Consider the following 23,588-nt stretch of genomic DNA (forward strand, 5'->3'; position numbering starts at 1 on the left):
ATACACCATGTGTCAAGCACATGGAGCCTGGCACACGGTGCATGAATGTGCACAAAGTGCTCTATATTACTGCAGCTTGAGCTGTTGCCTTTTTCCAGGGCCACAGCACAAGCTGCAGTGTTATGGAGCACTTTTCCATCTGTCAGCCCAGTGTTCCCTCTGTAATTGGGAGGTTGGACTGCCTCCTGCCTGTGGGGCGGTCCCCAGACTGCTGCTGTGTTGGGCGGCGGTCCGACCATCCAGCATCACAAAGTTCTTAGTCTGAAAAAGTATATAATATTGAAGTAAATTTTGCTAATTGGTCTCAGATATATTCTTTGAGTGTGTGTTATTCCCTCTGGGAGTGCAACAAATGCTTAGTAGTACCCTCTGATAAACCTAACTGTTCGCCCACACTAACACAAATTGAGTGTTAGCATTATCTACTTTTGCCTCTGTGTACTCCCAAAATGGCTAACATATTTCTCCTGCGCTGCGTCAAAGTCATGAAACAATGCATCATTTAAGAGGCTCTTGTATTGTACACAGTGTCTCAAATCCAGTGAACATGCACATTCACAATACATGTGTTTTAAGATATTTTACATTCACGATTCAAGTCTTACAATGCCCTTTAGTTATCCGTATGGTGACCAAATCAAAAAGTCTCTGATAATATTGCACTCTACTTTGTTTAGAGAACTTCCTACTGAGATAATTTTCCTGCAGCAGTTTAGTGAAATGCAGTAGCATCACTTATTATGAGGCTACTCATTCTTTGATGAAATGTTATTTCCAGCAATGTAGTATTTTTTGTATGTTAATTAATAAAACAAGCATAAAATGCTCAAGCAAAATGGTGTGAATTAGATTAACAAAGGCTGTTTGTTGTACAGCCGAAACGTGTCTCTTCTTTGCATTTGAGACCAATGGTCCGGAGTGGCCCTATCCAATAAACCCGTTTAAAGTCGTCCTGTTATTCGAGTGCAGGTTCTTTTTTGATGGAGTGTAAGAGACATTTTACATGTTAATGAGGTGCCAGCGGGGGCACCTCTCCATGCACCACCAGCGATTAGGTGCACACGAGCAGCAAACAGCAACCTTTCCTGGAAAAGATATACAAACTCACAAGACACTACAGTAGGGAAAGCATTGGATTTTGGAAAGGAGATATTTACTATTCCCACTCCTATTAGGGCAACAGTAGAGAAAGTTTAGGACCTTGGAGGTAAAACATTTACTATTCCCACTCCAGTCTCGGCAACAGTAGGGAAGCGTTGGATAGATGAACGGTGAAATGTACTAGTCCCACTCCAAAGTGCGCAACAGTAGGGAAAGTTTTGCGAAGACGTTAACTTTACTACTCCTACTACAGTCTAAGCAAAAGTAGGAAGAATACTTTACTTCAAACCCATTACATATATGAGTAACCCTATGAATGTATAAAAAGTAGTAAACTTTAAAAAATATTAATAAACATCAAATATATATAACACTAAACTAAAACCAATTAATTAATGACATAGTGCACATTCATTTAAAAAAATGTATCAATTAATAAATACATGTTATTCAGTTATTAATTAATTAATTTCCCACTCTGTACCTCATACAAGCCTAGCAGTCGACACCTAACATACTGCATATCTATTCCATAACTAGCATATTTAAAATAAATTAAATCATCTTTAACAGTTAATTTTAAATTGTTAAATAATTGTTATTTAACTTCCCACCCTAGACCCCTACAAGCCCAGAATCGCACAACTATAATAAAATGTAATTTAGTATGTATTCCAGAATTTACATATTTGGAACGCTCTATAATCTTGCAAACCTACCATCATGGAACTAAAATATAAGTAAAATAAATGTTTTTCCATATTTTGCATAATGAAAAATCAATTAAATAAACAATCAATAATAATTTGTTATTGAATTATTACTTAGTTACCTTCCCACCCTTTACCCCTATAAACCAAGCAGTTCGCAACTAAAATATGAGCATTCTGTAAATTACATAATTAAACATCAATTAAATAATTATTTTACAATACATTATAATTTCTTTAACTTCCCACCCAATACCCCAGCAAACCTAACAGTCCGGTAATAACAGATAAAGAAAATGAATCAGTATTACATAAATTACATAATAAATATCAATGGTGTGATTAAATAAAATGTATTCAATAATTCTTAATTATTTATGACCTAATTAACTTCCCACCCTATCCCCTACAAACCCAACAACCCACTACAACACTATCAATTCCTATTAAAATCTCATAAACAATTCCACATCACTTAAAATTACAAGCTATGTTTTATAAATTAATTTTGTTTATTTAAACAATAGTAACACATAAAATGACTATATCAACTAAATCACATTCTAATAATTCAAAAAATAATATTCTTACCCAATATATTAGTGAAAAATATATTAAAAACATCCATATTATTTACATAAATATTACTTACCTCAAAAGTTTATACTCTTGTCAATGATATTTGTGTATCATGATATTGGTTTATCACGATATTAAATTTCCAACATTTCTGTCTCTGATTTTTTTCAATTAAAATTTTGTCGAAACACTAGAATGAGTCAAGGACATTCATGTTATGAATTCTAAAGTTTCAGGATCACTCCTGGATTCTAATGTGGACCGTTTCGAGGTTTGTTAACATTTTACTTTGTGCATCCTGCTGGTCCCATATGACCACTGGCACTTAGTGGGCCCTGCAGTGGAACTCCTGCCTGCACAGCACTGGAGCTGCCTCTCAGACATTATCTATATTTGTGAAGAGGCTGCCTAGGACCTTTGGTGGTGGCTATCAGACACCAACCCTACCAGCCGCAGGACATTCACCCTACCCCATCCAAAGCTCACAGTAATGATGGATGCTTCCTTTCTGGGTCTGAGGTGGTCATTGGAAGAAGGAGAGATCCGGGGCCCAGCAGGGGAGAGGTTCTACACCAATCTTCTGGAGCTTTGCATTATTCGATCTTCTCTGAAGGCTGTCCTCCTGGTCATCAATGGGAAACAAGATCAGGTTGTGATGGACAATGCATTTGCCACATGGTCCTGCATCAAGCACAGCAGTATAGGTCCATGGGTCTTATGCTCGTACACTTGAGGGAGAGTGCAGGTGAGAAACCCCTATTTACAGCCCCCAAGCTTATATCAATCAACACAAAAAAGATATGTAGGATAGTATTATTCTTGTTCTTGGGTCTTAGGAATTTCTAGAAGTATACAAAAATATTGTAAAAGGACATGTCAACCACTTAATTGTGCCATGCTACATCATAGGTGTACATTCCCCCAAAGTTAGGTCAGTGCCACCTCTAGGGACCACATTTTGGAGTTTGAGATACATTCTATTTTCTGAACAAAAGCCACAGTCCAGTTATTAGAAATACTTTACGGCTAAGTCTAGAGGTTAATATCTTTATTATTGGGTACCCGTGATATGATTTTCTGGGACGTCCATCGAATACAATAATTAATGTGTCTCTAGACCAACATGTTTCGGCTTATTGTTAATGCCTAATGAGGTCAAAGACCTTAATCAGGGTCACATCGGATTGCAGATCAGTAGCTATCTTTTCTGGTCCTTTGTTAGTTTGTGATAATATGTAGAATAAGGCCTACCACACTAATATTTGAAATATGTAGATTGAGAAAACAGAGAGCTTTTAGGAGAAATGCATATAATTTTCTGAAAAATGTTATTTTTCTCAAAACCGTGTCACATATTTAATGCACCACCTAATACGTGAACAGTACAGACTGCACACAAAATAGTGGAAAGCCCATTGATGTCAAAGTATTAAGTGCTATGCTAACTTAGGCATGCAAGTGTTTTGAAAAATTATGCGATTCTTTGATTTTATGACCTAATATAACTTACCCTACTTCAGGGTTATGGCTGCATGTACAACAAACCTGGGGGAGCACCTTCCTGTAGTCAGACAGTATAAATTAAATACATTTTTCTTTCATTTACTGGCAAGACAGTGTTATTGCTCTGTTTTACAGTGACATTTGCTAAATATAGTCTTGCCTGTGATGGTATCATCTCATACTATGGTTTGTATAATTAGTCTGTCAGAGACATGCAGGCATGTTGGCCAATTACCATTTTCAATAGGGAGCCCCCGAGACATTACTCAAAATAGATACACACACATAGACATGCAGTTCATGTCATTGTCTTTGGCAGAGATAGATTTGTTTGAGCGTTATTATTTCTCTACAGGTTTCCATTGAATCCAGAAGAACCACCCCATATTTATGTGTAGTATCCAGGCATTGTATTAAGTATATCGTCATGAATATGTGGGAGTCATATCACAGAAAACACATAGAGACTTATTCACAAAATTAGAATTACACTTTTGATGTGAGTTTACGATTTCTTTAAAATTCACAAAATGCGACTGTAGTTTTATATGTAGTATCTTTGCGACTGCGGAGAATATAAGAAGATACAGTAATCTCTGGAGCTGTAAAAATAAGAGACGTAAAACCACAGTTTTCGCTTGTGAATAGCAAAAATATATTATGCGTACACCGAAAGTGTAAGTTTACCTTTGTGAATTAGGTCTATATAGTTTGTATCTCTAAATACTAATTGCACCCACTAGATAATAACCTCCATTTTCTTTAACACATAAATATGCAGTCTTATAGTCTAGTCTAATGCCCCCATAGAAATGACTGTCCTTATTATTACAACTTTGCAGGAAAAGCACCTGCTTCATCAAGGGTTTGTGCTAGTATTTTTTTACCTACTTTCTCCTATTTTTGTACTTCTCTTTACTGAGTCAATCTAACGGTGGTCCCAGTACTTTAGGCATGTGCAGTATCTGTGTTTGTGCTGACACATGCATGCCTGGAAGTCATGGCAAAAATGATCTTTATCCTATTATTATTAATGCACACATGTTTGTTGTGGCTCATGTTACTCAAAAAGGCATTCTCAGTTGAGCCAATAGTTTTTATGAAATTAAATTCATTGCAAATCAAAGCAGGATATATTTTAAATGAAGCAAGGTTAATTTTAAGATATTTAGGTATGTTTACAGGAGTGCATAATCATGGAGATCCACTGGCCCTGTAATTTGCATATTAAGTACCTTGTAGAACATTGTTTATTGTTCCATAGCTCCTGAATACTTCCTCCAATCACTAGCAAGGAGGGTGCCCCATATATACGGTGAGTTCCTCTGTCCTCATAATTTTACGTAAAAAGCCTTAACCCGGTTGCCTAATATGTGTAGATTAACAGCTTTGTTTAGATAACATGTGTGCCTCCATTATATTTACAAAGGATGGGATATCTTATTTATATCTTACATTGAGAGCAAGACCATAATTCTTTAGCACCTTATAGGGCCTGTTGTTCAGTGGTGGTGAAGATAACCCATCCATTCTTGATTAGTTTAGGCACAAATGTAATTCAGTGGTGATATAAAAAAGGCTTTTCTTATTCTAAGAAAATGAGTAAACTTTGTACATTTCCTGTACAGAATTTTGCCCCATTCAATATCAATTTAGAGAATTTGAGGTTTTGCTTCCCTCCCTCCTTGCTATAACCTCTTTGTTTTTGCTTTTGGGACAATAAACAGTGTTGTGGTTTTGTTGCCCCACCCCATAATGCCAACTATGAATGTCTGGAAGCAACATCTTTGCATACCTGAGGACAGTGGGGTACAGCTCAACAGTGAACAGCAGAAGAGCTGTGAAGGCAGCTCCAGAGAATCCTTTCCCAATAACCGCAATTGTTGTTCTTAGCACCCCAAAAGCTGAAGAGAGATGAGAAAGGAATGAAATAGGTGGATATAGGTACAGGTGAAGAGCTGAGTTAAGAGGTGAATCTGATGCTGCATATGATAAGAGAGGACCTGTGAGACATAATTGAAAGGAACATTGAGGATTAACCAATGAAAAGTGTTACTGATCACCAAACAAAATATTTTTTTAATATTACATTTATTAAGAAAGGGAAGTGATTCCAGAATGCAATTTCCTGGTAAAGAACAAACCAATTATTCAAATATTTATATAAAGATAAGATGTAAAAATAGTGAAAGGGCAGCTTACATGTGCCATGTTCCAGGTACTAGTAAATTCATTAGAGCTTTAACAGGGCAAAAAAACAGACAGTGGTAAAAAGCCTGAGGCCAATCCTATATGAACAGAGTCACGCAATCCCCACAAACATCATCCATACCAAGAGAATTTGCTCTACAGAGGGCTCCGAGTTCAGTAAGATAGGTCTTCATTATCAAAAATGTCTCCATAATTGAGAGTAAAGGCATATTTTAAGCTGTTGCAATACACATTATAGTCCAAATAGTTGTTGAGGTTCAGATTCCACCAGGGTGTGTGAAAGAATATTATAGATAGAAAGCAATTGTAGATATTTCATTGTGTACAGTAATTATCTTTTTAGTTCTTCTGCAGGAGCAGAAGCATAAGTCTAATTCTACTCATCATATATGCCCATTAGTAGGTAGAGAAGAATATATATGTATTTTAACTTTTTTCTTTAAATAGAAGTGCAATTTGAATATAATTCCTTTGTGTAGGTGGCCCTGAGATGGTGATTCCATAGATGTGTTCACAATTCTTCTTTTCCATCTTGTTGGTTTTGGTGTTAGTCTGTACATTTATAAAGTAGTAGTAGACTAGAGAAGATGAGTCTGGCATAGGGGATTGCTCCCCTGCCAAGTGTTGTTTATTTCAAAGAGGATCTGAAAGATTACTGGCCTGATTTAGGTTTAGGTAATAATGCAGAATGTTCCAAGGATGTGTGGGCATTTTCTGGCACTTCAGGATGGTGAGCAGATGCACAGACTCTGCTCATGAGCAATGAGGTGGGTGGTATTGAGCGCTTTAGCTTGCATTAATGCAGGTCTCAAATTGTCGACTGTCCAGTATGCTCTGCAGTGAGGCTGGAAGTCGCCTTGCAGGATAAGGGAAGCAAGTACAAAAAATGTACAGTGGAACTATTGTTTTGCCAATTACGAGCGATCGTGGGGCTTCTAAGTACTGTTTGCCTTGGAGTCTGTCAGAATGTACACCACGAGCATTAGGTACAGTCCACTGGTATATTAAAGCTGGTAGAGGACAAAGGCTCTTAATGGATGAATTCTTTGGAGGGTGACACAATTCAAAAGAGGAGAAGGAGTTTTAACTCATTTTTGGGTTTAATGTTTCATGAAGAACTTGGCATCCATATTCATTCCAAGATTCTTTACTTCATAGGAAGTGGGTTGGAGGAACAGTGATAAACACCTTTCAGTCACAACAATGGAAAAGGTAGCAAACAAGGCTGATACATAGCTTTTTCCTGTCTTGTCTATTTAGCCTGAGGTGGTTCTGAGTCATTCAGATATCACCCTCAAGCAGGCATCCATTTCTGTAAAAGTTGTCTTCTCAACAGTATTCCAACAGCATATTTGTATCCCAGTAGATTCAATACATTTAGATACTCTGTGGACATGGATATGTTGGATTTAAAGATCTTGGAATTTATTGAGGATAGTGCATCTTGTGTTTTTTGATTGTTTGAAGTTAATTTTAGTATGGGCAGTTTCTACATTTTCCACTACTATACATTCTTGTAAGGATGTATTGAAGATGGATAGATAAACTTTAGTGATGGACGTTAATGTCAGTAGGTCCTTGAAAAAAGACAACTGGTATGGGTCAGCTGGAGACATTGTTTTTGTACTGCTTTTTGTCATTATTTCCAGAAGATGTGGTGACATGACAGGAAAAAAGTGTTACAGCAAACATATGATGAACGGAATGCTGACAATGCAAACATTCTCCCCCAGTCAAACGATCTGGGTTAAATCCATTGTTCCTTTGCCCCCTACACCACCCCAGTTTGGACCCAGCCATATGCAAATCAGTCTTGACCCGGTGCCCCATGGGAACAGTCCAGACCAAACTGCCAGGCCAGGTCCTCCCTGGAGTGGAAACAAGCATCGTGGGACCGGTTTCAGGGTACGTTACCCTTCTTCAGCCAGGCTTGCTTAAATCCAGTGGCACAGTGAGCAAGGGACCCACGCCTGGGCATACCCATCCCACTTAGGGTGAAAAGTGTTACAGCAAACAAATAATGGAAGGAATGCTGACAATGCAAACATTCTCCCCCAGTCAAAAGATCTGACAGGATAAAAGGCCTAGAAGACATTGAGGGTCGCTGCCTGAGCCCTGGGATGTGTTTTAAAAGTGTAGCCTGAGATTTGATTCTTGCTTCTACCATTGTATCTGTCCATGATGGTTATTGGTGAAAATGAGAAGTCACAGAGAGCTTGTGATGGGAGGATGTAATTGGGGCATGTATATGAAGTTCTTATTGAGCTTCAAACAATTTCTTCCTGTGATCAAAGTTTTGCAGAAGTAATCCTACTAGAGTAGTACACTCTATCCATAAAGTGGGCCCAATTGGTAGAACAATTTAGGTTAGAATCTGCAGAGGAGCCTGAGGATTAAAAGGGTATTCAAGGCATCCTTATATCGTGTTCTAGGCTTGTGATTGATATTTTTGGGGAAAAAGGTGCATCCGATTACCCGTATCCACTCTTTCTCCCTTCTTCCCTCACCTACCTCGACTTTTCCGGTAGTGGCACTCCAACTGGTTGCAACCTTGGATATAGATGATAACACCATAGCAGCAATGTTGTAAGGGTTTTCAGGAGGGGTGATTTTGTGAGAGGGAGTGCTCAAAAACAGAATTTAAATACAACAACTTTACTCCTATACATAAAATATCCTGATGACTGTATGTAAATACATAATCAGTTACACTAATATTGGTAATGTTTTGCAAAGGCGCAAAGTTCTATCAGATATTTGGAATGCTACAAGGTACATTTGTCCAATACCTATACTATATTATAAAAAAATGAACAATATGCAATGTAACCTGCACTTGCAAACTCTGAAACTGTCAAAGTTTGTGTTAAAAAAAAGAGTAGTAAACTCTATTCACTGTGGGTGTCATTACAATGGCAGTGAAACCACCACCGGAAGCCTGCAGGTGATGGCTTCACCGCCATTGTGAGGCACCTTTCCACCCGCCACATTATAATGGCGGGCAGTGTGCTGGTGGACGCAAAGTCTGTCCGCCATGGGTCCCCCACAGGCAATCATTATGATTGCCTGGCGGACCCACCCTGCATCAACTCTATGGAGGCGGTGCCTAGCAGGCACTGTCCGCCATATTATGATGCTGCCCACCCACCAGCGCCAGTGTATGTGGTGTAACCACCATTATCAGGCTGGTGGAGATTGCATTTGGGGGCCCGTAGCGGCCTCCCTGGTGTTGAGGGAGGTGGGTGTGCACTGGGGGGGGGGGTTTATTTCCCTACACCAGGTTGCAGGCACCATGTGGTACCTGCCACGTAGTGTAGGGAAATGCAAACAGTGCATTTCGGACATTACAGCGGATGCTGCAGCCAGCAGCACTGGCCGCAATGTCACAGATACACGATGCGACTGCCACAGCGGCGGTGGCACCGTAATCTCAATCGTGGTAGAGCCGCATTACTGGTGGAAGGTCCCAAGCCCCGGCACGATGGCTGACGGATGGAAGTCCATCTGCCATCGTAATCAGCCCCTTTGTTTTCAACACCAGGGCACGATAGTGTCTGAGCTCCCACAGGTAAGCAGCCATTTTGGTGGGGGTAAAAGTTACATACCGTTTTGATTCATGGCTATTACTGATTTTAAGTAGGGGTTGAACCAGGTTTTCATCTTATTCATCCTTCCTTGACTGAAGGGTCCAATTAGGTCGGAGCACGCTTGAGCCAGATTGAAACTGTCTTGGTACATTGAGAGGATGAGGTGAGGTTAAGATTATGAGGGCTGTAGATTTTATAACTGCAGATAGTTTTGCTGTATCCAAGGAACACTGTAAATATCAACCTTTCAAATGTTGAACAACCTCAGGGTGGATTATAGAGAAGCCCACGCTGTACAAGGTATATGCAAAGTTGCAGTTAGTTTTGAGGGGTCTTGGTACTTTAATAGCCACATATATTACAACAACATAGGATCTCTTACAAACCTGCCTTTCGTAGTACTATAGTGGTATAATAATACTACTAAGCACTACAAAATGCTATTCACAAACCTAAAAGTGTACCTAGCTCTTTCCTAAAATATCTATGTGGATATCCTTACACATGTAAGTTTACTACTTAGGGCCTAATAATGATGTGGGTAGCGTTGCATTCTCGGGACCAACCAACCTCCTGTTGGTGGTCTTGAAAAATGTGTCCTATTACAACTAGAGAAACATATCGTCTCCTTCAACCTCCTTGATGTCTTCCAGTCCGGCTTTAGAAAGGGATGCAGTACAGAAACTGCTATGCTTAATATCATTGATGACATTCATTGTTCCCTTGACAAAGGAGAATCTTCAGTACTAATCCTTCTAGACCTCTCAGCTGCATTTGATACCGTCCACCACCCCACCCTTCTCAGCACTCTCAAAGATCAATTCGGTTTGGAAGGCACGGTATACAAATGGTTCTCCTCATTCCTACAAAATAGATCTCAACAAATCAAGCTTATCCATTTCCTCTCTAAACCTCAACCTGTCTCACTCGGCGTCCCTCAAGGATCCATCCTCTCCCCTACCCTATTCAATCTGTTCATGGAACCACTCACCCTCATCCTCAAACATTCTAATATCAACTACCACCTCTATGCTGACGACACCCAATTATACTACAAGATCAAATCTCACGAAGACATCCTTCACCTCAATGAGACCCTGAAATAAATTCAAACCTGGTTCCATCTGAACCATCTCAAACTGAACCCCAAAAAAAGAGAAATCATAATTTTCTCCCCCAAAAATAATTCTCTTCCCATTCAACTTTGGCTAAATGACATCAAAGCACTAAACTGCCCTCTCTCCCCCTCTAATTCTGTCAAATCCCTCGGCATCAGTATTGACCAGAATCTTAATCCTATCCCCACATTAAAAATGCATCCAAAAGCGCTCTTTTCACCCTTCTCCACCTTAAGAAACTTAAACCTTTTATTCCTGCAGAAGATTTCAAACTTGTTGTCCAATCGCTGGTCCTTTCCAGGATTGACTATGGCAACGCCACTTTGGCTGGCAACCCTAAAATCCATCTTGCTCCAATTAAATCTGTCCTCAGCCTTGCTGCTAGACTCATCTCCGATTGTTCAAAATTTGATCACATCTCCCCCGTCCTCAAAAATCTCAAGTGGCTCCCAATAGAAGGTAGATCCGCCTATAAGATTGCCTGCATCACTCACAAAGCTCTCCACCAAAACACCCCTTCCTACCTTGCAACAAAACTACACAAAGCAGGTTGCTCTAGATCCCTGAGGCGCACAAACTCCCTTGTCCTGATCCCCCCTAGACTAAAATGTCAAAAGACCCAATCCCGTGCGTTCTCTGGTAACGCTCCTACAATCTGGAACTCTCTCCCAAAAGATATCCGTTGCAACCCCTCTTACCCTCTCTTCAAAAAAGAACTAAAAATACTTCTTCTCAACAAATATTGGGGTATCTAATGTTACTGACACTGTACATGTTCCAAGTATTGGGGTATCTAATGTTTATGACACCTTACATGTTCACTCCCCTCTCCTCTATTATGCACTCCTCCTTACTACCCCTCTCTATGCCCTCATATTCTTACTCCCCCTCCCTTCACCCCCTCTCTCTCCTAAATTTCACTATCCATTTCCATCTTAATTTCTATCTCTATTCTCTTTGCCCCATTAGACATGCTGATTACACTATCACTTTGTAACTCGTTCTTACTTCATTTTTAATTTATTCCATTGTTCGTTTTCACCTGCCTTGTAAAGCGCTCTGATACTCTCGGGTCCAGTAGCGCTATATAAAACCTTTGAAATAAATAAATAAATATATTAATTACAATGCAACCACAGATGGTGCAGTCGCATACTCCCATTTGATTATGGGAGCTTGTGCTAGGGTCCTAAACCGGCTGCAGCACAAGCTCCCATAGACAAATGGGAGAATATGTTCATCCCTGCACTACGTGGCAGGCACCTCAAGGTACCTGCCACATGGTGTAGGAATTAACACCTCAGCCCCCAACCGGAGGCCAGAGGATGAATGTGGATCTGCTAAGGGCACCATGTGTCTCATTCCGAAAGGCTTTTCATGACGGAGAGCTAGTCATGGAAAGCCTGTCGATAAACCGGCATTGAAATCCTTATGGTGGAAACGCCATCCATTGGGATTACCTGTCGGTCTCCGACTGACCGACAGGCTCCTTGAGCCCATCGAAATCCAGCAAGAATGACTGGCCGGTTTCAGTTTTGGCCGCCTGCATTGTAATACAGTGGGAAATACGGAAACTGAGTGTGATCTGATGCTTTACGACCCTCATCGTTTTGATGGCCCTTGTTGTAAATGTAGAAGGGACCAGCGGGAGTAAGTCCAGAACCACATATAGCCAAACACTGGTACTGCAACACGCTCCCATAGAAAATAATGGAGGACTTAAAAAAAAAACTCATAGGACATAATGTTAAGGTAAATTATGTAAATTAGTTAAACCTACATATAAATATAGTCCAATATTAGCAACAATATCTAAAAATAAAACATATCATTTAAATATACAAAATTTAATCAACCATTTTGTAATGTATTAATTAAGGTAACAATAAATCCCATTAAAATATATTTTAATTACTTTTAAGTAATTCTCTACTTCACTTCTAAAAATTAATAATGCATAATAAGGGAGTGGGGGAACCACCTAACCTGAGGGTGGAGATCTCCCTATGGGATTTCTCATGATGCGGTGTGTGAGCCACCCATGTTTATTTAGCCTCCATTCAGGAGCTTTATTTCCAGTTTTGTGGGTAGTCTTAGATAAAGAACAATAGTCTTGAAGTCTGATGGAAGAATATTGAACTAGAACATTTTAAATCTTTCTGTAAAGCAATTTCAGGTTGATGACTACATGGTTGCTATAGAGAACTTAGGCAGAACATGAGCTTTTAGTATTGAAATGGATCATGTATTATTTGCTGAAAAGATGACTGCAACTATTATACATAGGGAGAATTATAACCAGCTACTGGGTAACTTGATCATCTTGGAAAGTTCTGATTACAAATACACACAAACATTTGTTGTGTGAGGTGTTGAGTGAGGAGGAATGAAAGGAGCTGTTAGAAAAATAGGATTGATTACAGACCAGAGTGTGGTGTGGAGGTGTTATTGGATTCCTGCTCAACTTTTTTGTTTGGAGATTCAGGATCAGGCATACCATTTTATACACGTCAAGACTGCTACCAATCTCCAGCCTTCTAAATCCCTCATAGCTTAGCCCTGATAAACCATGAAGCTGGAAACAGTAGAAACAGAAACAACCGAAAAGCAAACTTTAGGACGAGAGACACACAAGTGCTGGTGAAAACTAAGGAGACTTAGATACAGAAAAAGGCATGGATTAAATGAAATACGGGGATACATAAGTATAGAAATTACACAAAAATCTCCCAGGTATTCTGGGTGTTTACTTTTGAACTGGTGCCCTGAGGAAGACCCTAGTGGCTATCTGTCTATGTGATATTGGTGGGAACATTGTCATCCAGGATCAAGAAGCTTTGATATTGAAAAGAATGCACTTTATTCTGAAAGTTTTAAAATTGTCAAACATGGATTTTCATATTTAATGTGTGAGCATTGATATAGAGTCAACCTTTTTAACAATAAGCATTGAATACTTGTGTTACTCTAGTGATGTTCAAGTTACTGTTATCTAGTACTAAACCCCGTTCATGACCAATTGAGCCATTTTCACTCAATGTACTTATTGAGGTGTACACCCTGGGCCCGATTCACAGAACTAACTTAACACAAAATCCTAAACTTACAACTTTTGGTATTCACAGAATGCACTTACGATTTTTGGTATTCACAGAATGAATTTAAGACAGACTTAAGACAGACTTAAGACAGACTTAAGTTAGGATTTTGTCTTAAGTTTGTCTTAAATTCATTCTGTGAATACCAAAAATTAAATTGTAGGTTTAGGATTTTGTCTTAAGTTAGTTCTGTGAATCGGCCCCTCTGTTCTCCTTTTTGGCCTATTCTTTATTTACTTTCCATTCATAAAGCATAGGCAATAATGACACTTTTAAAAACACAGTTACCTAAGTAAGGATTTTAGACGGAAAGAAAATACAACTATATGTATAGAAATTAATAAGTCAGTGAAAGGGATTAGTGCGTCCTGCACAACATCAAGAAGAAACCCATCAGCTTCCGTTATTGGTGGCATTTAATGACTAGTGCAATTCGTTTTCTGCTGTCCTTCCTATATTAAACCTGCTCTAGAGAGGCACCTGCGACTGAAAGCACTTGCAGGTGAGTACTCAGTGGCCCTGAAATAATAGTATACATAACAAAACCTGATGGTAACACAGGTGATGGAACCTGATTCGAAGGTAAGATAAATACAACAAAAGTTAATTTGGAAGTTTTATTTATAGTTTTCTGTAAATAATAGTATTTGAATTTCTGTACTGCCAGTTTGTTCTTTCTTCATCATGAAAGGTGGTTTTCAAGAATAAATCTTTGTAGCATGTTCTTCAACTACTGGAAGAAGCAAATAAGAACTGATCATTATTTTGGAATATTTTGATCTTCATAATTTTGCAAAGGTCCCTGCAGCCCTAAGCTGCCTTTGACTTCCTGATATATGTAGTTCACTTACAAGGTAGATGGGGCCCTTGTGTGTTCTACTCTGTGTGTGATGCAAGCAAATATGTCATTTTATCTTCTTTCATTTGGAAGACTGTTCAGTGATATTAGCATTCTGGAAATGTGTTCGTATGTCATGGTGCCCGAGGCCAATCATGTGGCCCATGCAGAGCTGTGTTGGTGCGTACCAAGTGTATTTTATTAATTTAAACTAGGATGAAGTTATCATAGCCCAGTCATGAGAGGACAGAGACCTGTGTCATTTGTTTGATTTCTGGCTTCGAGATATATGGTTTAGCAGCATAGATGTTGAGTGTTTGCAGATTGGGATGCTCGTCAAGATAGAATCCCAGTGATTTCACACATCTACAAACTTAGGAGTAGTGTTCAGAAGTACGCCATCTTGGAGCCAAGTCTTTCCTGGGAGAAAGCAGAATGGGGAGGGAAGATGAAGACAAATTCTGTTTTGGTGTGATTGAGTTTCAAGTGACAAGCAATGGATCAAGGTTTAAGGTTTAAGGTTTGATGGGATATTTGTATCTGCAAGAGAGATCTTTAAGAAACAATGGGACTCATCTGTGTAGAAGTGGTTGTTGATGTCGGAGAAGCTCAGCGAGCGGGCCAACAGTTCCAGGCAGAAATTGAAAAATGAAAAATGTTGGAGACAGCATAGATCCTTTAGTGAACCCTTGTCTAGGTGAGGAATTGTGAGAGAAGGTGCTGTTTTGATTTGTAGGGACACTTGTCTACAAAGTCAAGAACCATTTAAGAACTAAATCATTGATGCACTTTCTGCTTCCTAGGCTAGTTTGAAGGGATATAAAGCTATGGCTAGAAGGCAGGAAGCTGCCATTTCTTTCAGTGTGCTACGGTCTAAATTCTTCATTCAGTTGTTTTGAGAACCATGCTACAGATGTTTATTTTCTTGCCTCTTAAGGATTTTCAAAGAAAATAATTCTGCGCCTTTATCACGGATTTCATATTTCAATTGATCAGGTCATTGGTATCCAATGAGAAGTGGATGTATTTCGTTTAATTTAAAAAAAGACTCTCAATCATACCCTGTCTTGTGGTATCACCATTGGAAGTAATTATGAGAGTGATTATGTATAGAAAAAGATAAGAGGTTGGTCCGATCAGTCAACAGGTAGCATGTTGTACAGTTTCATTTTGTCTTTATTTGTTAAAATCAGATCAGTATTGCTCCTTGGTTGTGGGTCAGGGAGACACAGAGCTGGTTGAGATTGCAGTTTTCAAGCTAGGCTGAAAGAATTGATACAGTAGAGTGTGATTGATCTGTCTAATGCAGGTTGAAGTCTCTGAGATAGATTTTGTTCTTTGAATACATTTTGTTGTGGCTAAGAATTCCATGGCTGTTTTGAGTAGACTAGGTTGTTCGCCACAAGGCAGTAGATTATATGTACCCTAACTGAGTTAGTATCTGTTAATATTTTGTCCGATGAGGTGATGGTGTATTTCGCAGGGTCCATGTGCCCCCTGCCAGGCTGTGCGTAATCACTTAGTTAAGGCTTCTATAGAAGGATTAGGTCTAGTACGTGTTGAGATAGAAGCAATCTCAAGGTTTTGTTTTGCTGTCAATCTACAGTTGTTGAGGAGGCAGCTCAGAGATTATTCCAGTAAGTGTGCTTTGGAAAAATTAGACAATTTAATTTTGTGTAGGTTGTTGTGGGTACCCCTCTTTAAGCAGACTGGATAGTAAATATGTATGCTGCTAAGAGTAGCATTTAGGATCATTAAAGGATTTCTTTCTTCTTTGTTTTGGTTTATCGTCGTCTCTCCATTTGAAATGTAGTCTGTCAGGAGTTCATTAATAACTCTTCTAGAGAAGGGGGAGGAGGATCTTCTAGTTCCTAGTTGATCTTTATTGCAATTCCTGTTTCTCACAGCAAGATTGGAGACTGTAACGAGCCAAACCTCAATTCATTGCATAGTGTCTATATAGCAATTGTAAAATTGGGACTTGAGTCTGTGAATGTGTGTACTTTACAAGAGTAAGAGGGAGGCAATATTCGTGAGTAGGCAGAAGGATGTGTGGAGAGTACATTAATGGTTGGTGACCATTCAGTGATTACATTGGGGGGCCGTGGAAAAGGGACCTTGGGAATTAGTGTGAGCATAATGAAATTTGATAGGGAGAGAGGAGTGTGTCAGATTGAAAGGGGTTGATAGTTTTGAGAAAGTGGATTTTTGTTACGTGGTGTTCTTTCTCAGAATGTTTGGGCCCTGGGTTTGTGCACAATAATGTGCTTAAGAAAGTGAAGTATTATTTCGACGGGCAAATGCCCACATGATGAATAATATCACTATCCCCTCAGGGTGAACCACAAAGGTCACTAAATGAACTTAAGCTCAATCCCCTGAAGCTGTTGCACAGAGGAGAGAGGCTTAACACATGGCAATGGGTATGTTATTTATGCACCACAAACACAGTAATAAAGTTAAAACACATCAAACATTAAAGATCAAATCACAAAAATAGAGTAAATGTTAATAAAATGACAGAAAAACATAAACATCTGAGATAGGGACTAGAGATTAGTGAAAATAGTGCCAAAAAGCTCCAAGCTTCACTAATAGTCTATTGTTGCGTTAGGCTGGAACCTAGGAGCACTTTAAGGCTGACCAAGCAATGTGGCGCGGGCAAGGATTTCAGACTTAGTCCACAAGATAGAAGTCAGACTCTCTCAGCAGAGTAAGGCAGCAAGCTGTATCTGGGAAGATTCCATCAAAGTCGGATGGCCATTGAGTGAGATACCACTAAAGAAATTGATTCTGGCAGAAAAATTAAAATTTCACATGAAGGCTGTCTTCACATTGCTTGGATACTTTTAGTGCCTTCAGCTGGTTAAGATTTCTAAAATGGGGATTAGTCTATGAAATGGAGCTTGGATTTCTCCAGTCTGCAGGAAGTGTCCGAAGAGCGTTTAACAGGGTTGTATACCTAGTTGCTGAGGACCAGCTGCGGAAAAAACTCCTTGTGGGATGATCCTATTACTTTACCCCAGCAAATAGTCACTATTGGTTCTGGTGGTTGGTGCAAGTTCTCAGGCAGCCGGTAGGTAAGAAATCTTGCAAGTCCCAATAGTTTGCAGTGGTAAGTCCCTTTTTCCTCAACTCTTCACTGAAATGTCCTATCCTTCTGGATGCTTCTTACGTCTTTAGGATTTGGTTCAGCAAAGGCCTTGTGCAGAGTCAAGTGGAAGTCTAGTCATTACTGGGCAACTAATTATGCAAGAAAACATGGTTCTCCAGCTTGTAGTAGTTCTGTTTCAGCAGGGAAGATCAGCCCTCTAACCCTTGGTGTTCATGTCTTTGTCTTGGGTACAGGAAGGGTTAGATCCAGTCCTTCAGGGCTCCTCACAGGTTACAACAAGCAGGGGACAGTTCTCTGATCTTTCAGTGGCCCAGAAAGAGTTCTAAGGAGGGTTCTTTGTTGTGCTATACTTATAGTTTGCTCTATCCTGTGAGTGGGTGTGACTTCTGGTTCCTCCCACATTAAGGTAAAACAGTTTGCACCTTACTCCTAAATTCCAAGTTTGGGAAACCCTTTCTTCCTTGTGCAAAGTCTATGTGCTCTCCCAGATGTATTGCCAGGGAAATGAGGAGTCCTCTCCCCGCTTCTCATTGCAATCTGGTTTTAGGAGACGGTTCCCTTCCACTTCACTTGGAGCCCACCACTGCCTGGTCTTGCCCTGGGGGACAAAGGTTTGCCTTCACCAAGGTCTCATTTTACATTTACTTGTGAAAGGGTAGGGCTCACCACACTGTTTTGCAAGTTAACTTAGTTCCTGGGTACACCCAATTCATCTTCCCGCAATGAGAGAAAAACACCTCCCTCTATGCAGGTTATTGCGTCCCCTTTGGTTGCAGTTTTCACACTTTATTAAGTTCAAGCACTAGAACGCCAGCTGAATGGAAAATGTGTTCTATAAAGTAAAACGTCATATTAGAAAATGTATTTGCTTTGGAAAAGATACTGGTATTGTGCTTCGCTGTGAGTTTGCTGCCACGCCTTCATTCAATGTATGTTATTTTGCAAGACTATTCATTATCTGTGATCATTTGAATTAGATTCCTAGTTTTTCTTATATATTGACCACTATGTAATAAATGTTAATGGGAAAAATAATTAGTAAAAAATGACACATAAAAATGTGCTCTTCAAAGAAACTTACAGACTGGAATGACAATATTTATGCCAATGCAGAAGCCGGTGAGCAGCAGGGTCCAGGCCAGTGAATGACGTCGGCCGCCCTTCTTCAGGAGGATGTATATGCCCAGCTTGAATGGTATTTCAATGACTCCGTAGAGGAACTGCGTCATGTACATGTCCAGCTCAAAGCCTCTGATGTTGAGGCTTATTCCATAGTAGGAGAAGGAAGCACCAAACCTGCAAGTGACAAGCAATCATCTGGAATAATCTTGGCCACTCTGTTGCAGTAAAAAACAAGTAACAATCAGAATATTTTTTTTTATAATTCTTTTTAAAAAAAACTTTATTTCGCATTTCGTTAACGACAGAGCTAAGCATTGAATACTGTTTAGCATCACATACGGTACAAACATAATGTATTACTGATAACGTTACCTACAGAGTGCAATAAGGTGGTCAATTGTGCGGAATAATATACATAATACATACAAGGCCCCCCGCAAGCGTCACCCCAGCTAATCAATACAACGACCCCTCCGCAGCTCCCCGCCTATGGCACATATAAAGAAAAACTAAAGAATCTAGGCAATACGAGAGGGCAGAATATAATAAAAAAGGAACATTAACGCACATAGTGAATTTGATCAATCAGAATATTTAGTAGATTAAAAAAAAAATCCTTACCATAAAACTGCTGTACCAATTGAAACTTTCCTCAGTACTGGGGTTCTGAATAAGTCTAGGAATGAGTAGTTGGCACCAGTGTTCTCCTCTTTTGCCACCTTACTGAGGACCTGAGAACAATGAAGTGCATTAAGAAGTCAGCTGTTTTATATTTAGGTAATGAAATTTCATTTGATTTTATGTCTGTGTCTGCAGCTCATCTTTGTGTTCACTGATTATGGTTTAATCTTCCTCTTTATTTGCTGGATGCATGTCACCATGATCATGGCATGGTCAAACGTTTACATACAACCTACTTTATTAACTGAAATAGGAAGTTCTAATACACATTCCCAGGCTCACTACAACAGGCTTTGCACATCACTCAGTGCCTAACTGGGGCTCTTTTGTAACATCTACCAGAGAACTTACACAAAACCGCGACAAGACTGCAGGAGTGTATAAAAGCTGTGGGAGACTGGATCTTCCAAAACTGCCTGAAGCTCAATTCCAGTAAAACGGAAGTTGTTCTCTTTAGAAATTAGTCCACCTTTTGGACCCTTAGTTGTTGGCCAGATGAGATGGGACCCCGACATGTGCCAATCAAAAAGGTCAAGAACCTTGGAATCTTGATTGATGATAAACTGAGTTTTAGCGATCAAATAAACCATGTTACTTCCACTACCTCGTACATTCTCAGATTCTGCAAAGAAATCATGCCCCTACTGCCGAAGGACGCACAACAAACTGTAGTCTCTGCCCTCATAATACCTAGATTACACTATTGTAATAGTCTATATCTTACGGTCCATAAAGGGTCGATGAACAAGCTGCAGATGCTGCAAAATGCGGCAACCAGACTTATAACAACTACACCTAAATATAAATCCATCTCCGCCAAAATAAAACAACTCCACTGGCTTACTGTCAGTAAACGTACCCAATGTAAGGCCCTATGCCTAGTATTTAAAGCTCTTCATGGCATTGGACCAGAATTTTTACAACAACGCCTTACCTGGTATATGCCTAAGAGAGTACTATGGTCAGCCGACCAAAAATTCAAGAGCATCCCTCGAGTAAAAAAAGCTAATTCGGGCGGAAGGAGTTTCATGATGAATGCGGCAAAGTCGCAGAAACTCTACCGCTGAACATCAGAAATATTCCTAACCTCCTGCCTTTCAGAAAGGCATTAAAAACGTGGCTTTACTCTAGTTAAGTGGATGTTTCTATTCCCAGCCCACTGTAGGTCTTCTTACAGCGCCAGGACACCTTCGGGTATCAGTTTGCGCTCTATAAATACAAATAACATTAACATTTGATCATCTTTTTATAGCTTCCAGTATTGTTCTTTTTATAAAAAACATCTTTATTGGTTTTCTTAGTATGATAGCAAGGCATAAGTAAAGTAGTAATACTTCATACTCTTGTTCTTCCCCTTCCTCACCCTCTCATGTTGCATCATCATAATCTTTTTTCATGTCTCATTTGAAGGTTCAAACTTGACCCCTTCCTTGTCCTTGCCATACAAGGTATACCAACTTAATCAAATTAACTCCCTCCCATCCGCCTTCCCGGTCGTGTCTCAGTCTCGAAACTCATGTTCCACCCTCAAGAGGCTGGCCAGTCCTATACACTATGCATTCCCTATCCTGTTTTTAATCTGACTCCCCGTTCTTTGTCTGTCTCATCTCCTCCTCCTTTAATGGCCTCCACAGTGAAGTAAGAGGGCGGCCCCTACCATCCACCATCATGAGTGTCCAGGCTTGGGCATCCTCCTCTATCTTCTCATCTTTTCTGACCCATTTCATTCTGATTAATTTTGCTGTTCCCCATTCGCTTAGTTCTTTCAGCCATCTGCCCATTGCTGGAGGATCAGAATTTAGCCATTCTTATCGCTATTCACCTCTTTGCAAAAACCAGTCCCAGAAGCACAAACCTTCTGCTAAGTTTTTTAGATTTGGGTGTTGGAAGCAGCCCCAATATTACAGCCTATATTGTTTTGGGAATGTTCCATCCTGTGGCACTTTGCATTTGGTTTACTGTATTTTCAAAGTATTGAGCTAGTGCTGGACATTGCCATATCTTGTGAATGAATTGTGGGTCTGCTTGAGCACATCTAGGGCTTGAGTTCATGCGCACTGGATACATTTTGCTTATAGTCCGCAGGGTTAAATACGTTTGATGTATAATATTATATTGTATCAGTTTAGTCCCTTCGCTACGGGGCACATTCCCCTGCTGTGCTGGGGGGAGGGGGAGCACACAGTGCTCCGGTGCTCATGACGAGCTCAGCTCGTCATGAGCCACGGTTCTCGTGTGCTAATGACGAGCTGAGCTCGTCACGACCATGCCCATTTAATGGAACGCTCAGCACAGCAGGGGAATTAGCCCCGCGTGTGAGCGTTCCACGTCTCATGACGAGCTGAGCTCGTCATGAGCATGGGAGGGGTTAAAACTCACTCCTCATGTATTTTTGACCACTCTCGATCTGTCAGGGGTTCACCTATTGCATCGTCCCACCATGCCTACCCTGGAATGGGCTCTGCCGGGAGGTCGTCACGGAATACCCTGTATATATGTGAGACCAACCTGCAAGCTCCTGTAATGTAAACTATTACCCTTAGCACTGAGGTGCTGAGAGGCTCCTGTAGGAAGGAGGGCCACAGCTCTCAAGCCAACCCTGTAATCTTCCCATAATGCCGGAACTGCCCTCTTCCCAGCTCGAAGGCTTGCTCAGCTTCCTCTCGGGTTATAAATTGTTAATTATTGTATGAACCTCCTATTGTGAGACAACCTCCTTCCACTCATTGTTTGATGGACATTGAGTCTGCTATCAGTTAAAGGGTTTTACCACCCACAGTGGCAAATCCGGGACATAGGGCGCATGGCCGACAACCTTCTTGACATCTATCTCCCATACGGTTGCGACATGTTGGATGATATATGGATAAGCCCCAGGCACCCCCCGCCCCAAGAGTGAGAAGTTCTTGAAGAGTGGCCGCACTATTTGTACCCGCTGTTTCTCACAATTATGATTCGCATCTAACCAGTGAACTGTGTGTTGCAGTTGAGTGGCCATATAATACAACTCTAATCATGGCACTTCCATTCCTTGCACCTCCCACTTCCGTTGAGTGTGGCAAGTTTTCAGGCTTTCGTTTGAGTCCCACAAGAGTTTGATTAAAACGCTATCCATCTTTGTAAAGTACTGAGTTGGGATTCTGTATAGAGAGTGCTGCATGGTGCATAGGCATCTCGGTAGGATAACCATTTTTATTAATGCAATTCTCCCCATCATAGGCAATGGGAGCTCCTTCCAGAATTTTATAGAGTTATTAATACCCTCCATCCTATATTATTCTTCAGACATGCAGAGGCTTTGTGTGTGAGACAGACCCCTAGATATTGTACCCCATTAGGCACCCACGGCAGGCCCACATCAGGTAGTTCACTCTACGGTTTCTCTTCCAGGCTCCCCATGGGGAACAATTTTGATTTCCCAGGATGGAGGTGAAGGCCGGATAACACCCTGAATTCCTCTAGTAATCTCATAAGGGCCTGGACCGCTCCGTCTGGATGCCGCATATTCACCAGTGTATCTTCTGCATGTATTGAGACCACATGGTTGGTATCTCCCAGTTGATTTCCCCACCTCCTCAATTTCCCCCTTAATGTTGCAGCTAATGGCTCCAATGCTATTGCAGATATGAGTGGGGATAGTGGGCAACCTTGGTGAGTGCCTTTTGTTAGTATAAATTGTTCCCATACCATCCCCCGGAATTGTATCCAAGATGTTGGATTGGTATAGATTAACTTTACCGATTAGACAAACCCCCTACCCCACTCCCATATTTCTGATTGTTGCCCATACATATTGAACGCTTGTTCACTGTCCAGCATTGCTAGTGCGTACTGGTTAGCCTCCAGGCATGGGGCATGCCACACATGTGGCAATCTCCGCAGGTTGTACATAGTGTTCTGCCTCAGTAAAAACCCGACTTGGTCG

At 40.4% G+C, this 23,588-nt stretch overlaps 1 pseudogene; it reads right to left on the reverse strand.

Moving 5' to 3' along the window:
* Nucleotides 1-23,588, reverse strand: part of LOC144762243 (solute carrier family 22 member 7-like) — a 186,303-nt pseudogene that overhangs the window by 26,974 nt on the left and 135,741 nt on the right.

This window comes from Lissotriton helveticus, chromosome 6 (genome assembly GCF_964261635.1).
Source record: "Lissotriton helveticus chromosome 6, aLisHel1.1, whole genome shotgun sequence".
Lineage (NCBI taxonomy): Eukaryota > Metazoa > Chordata > Amphibia > Caudata > Salamandridae > Lissotriton > Lissotriton helveticus.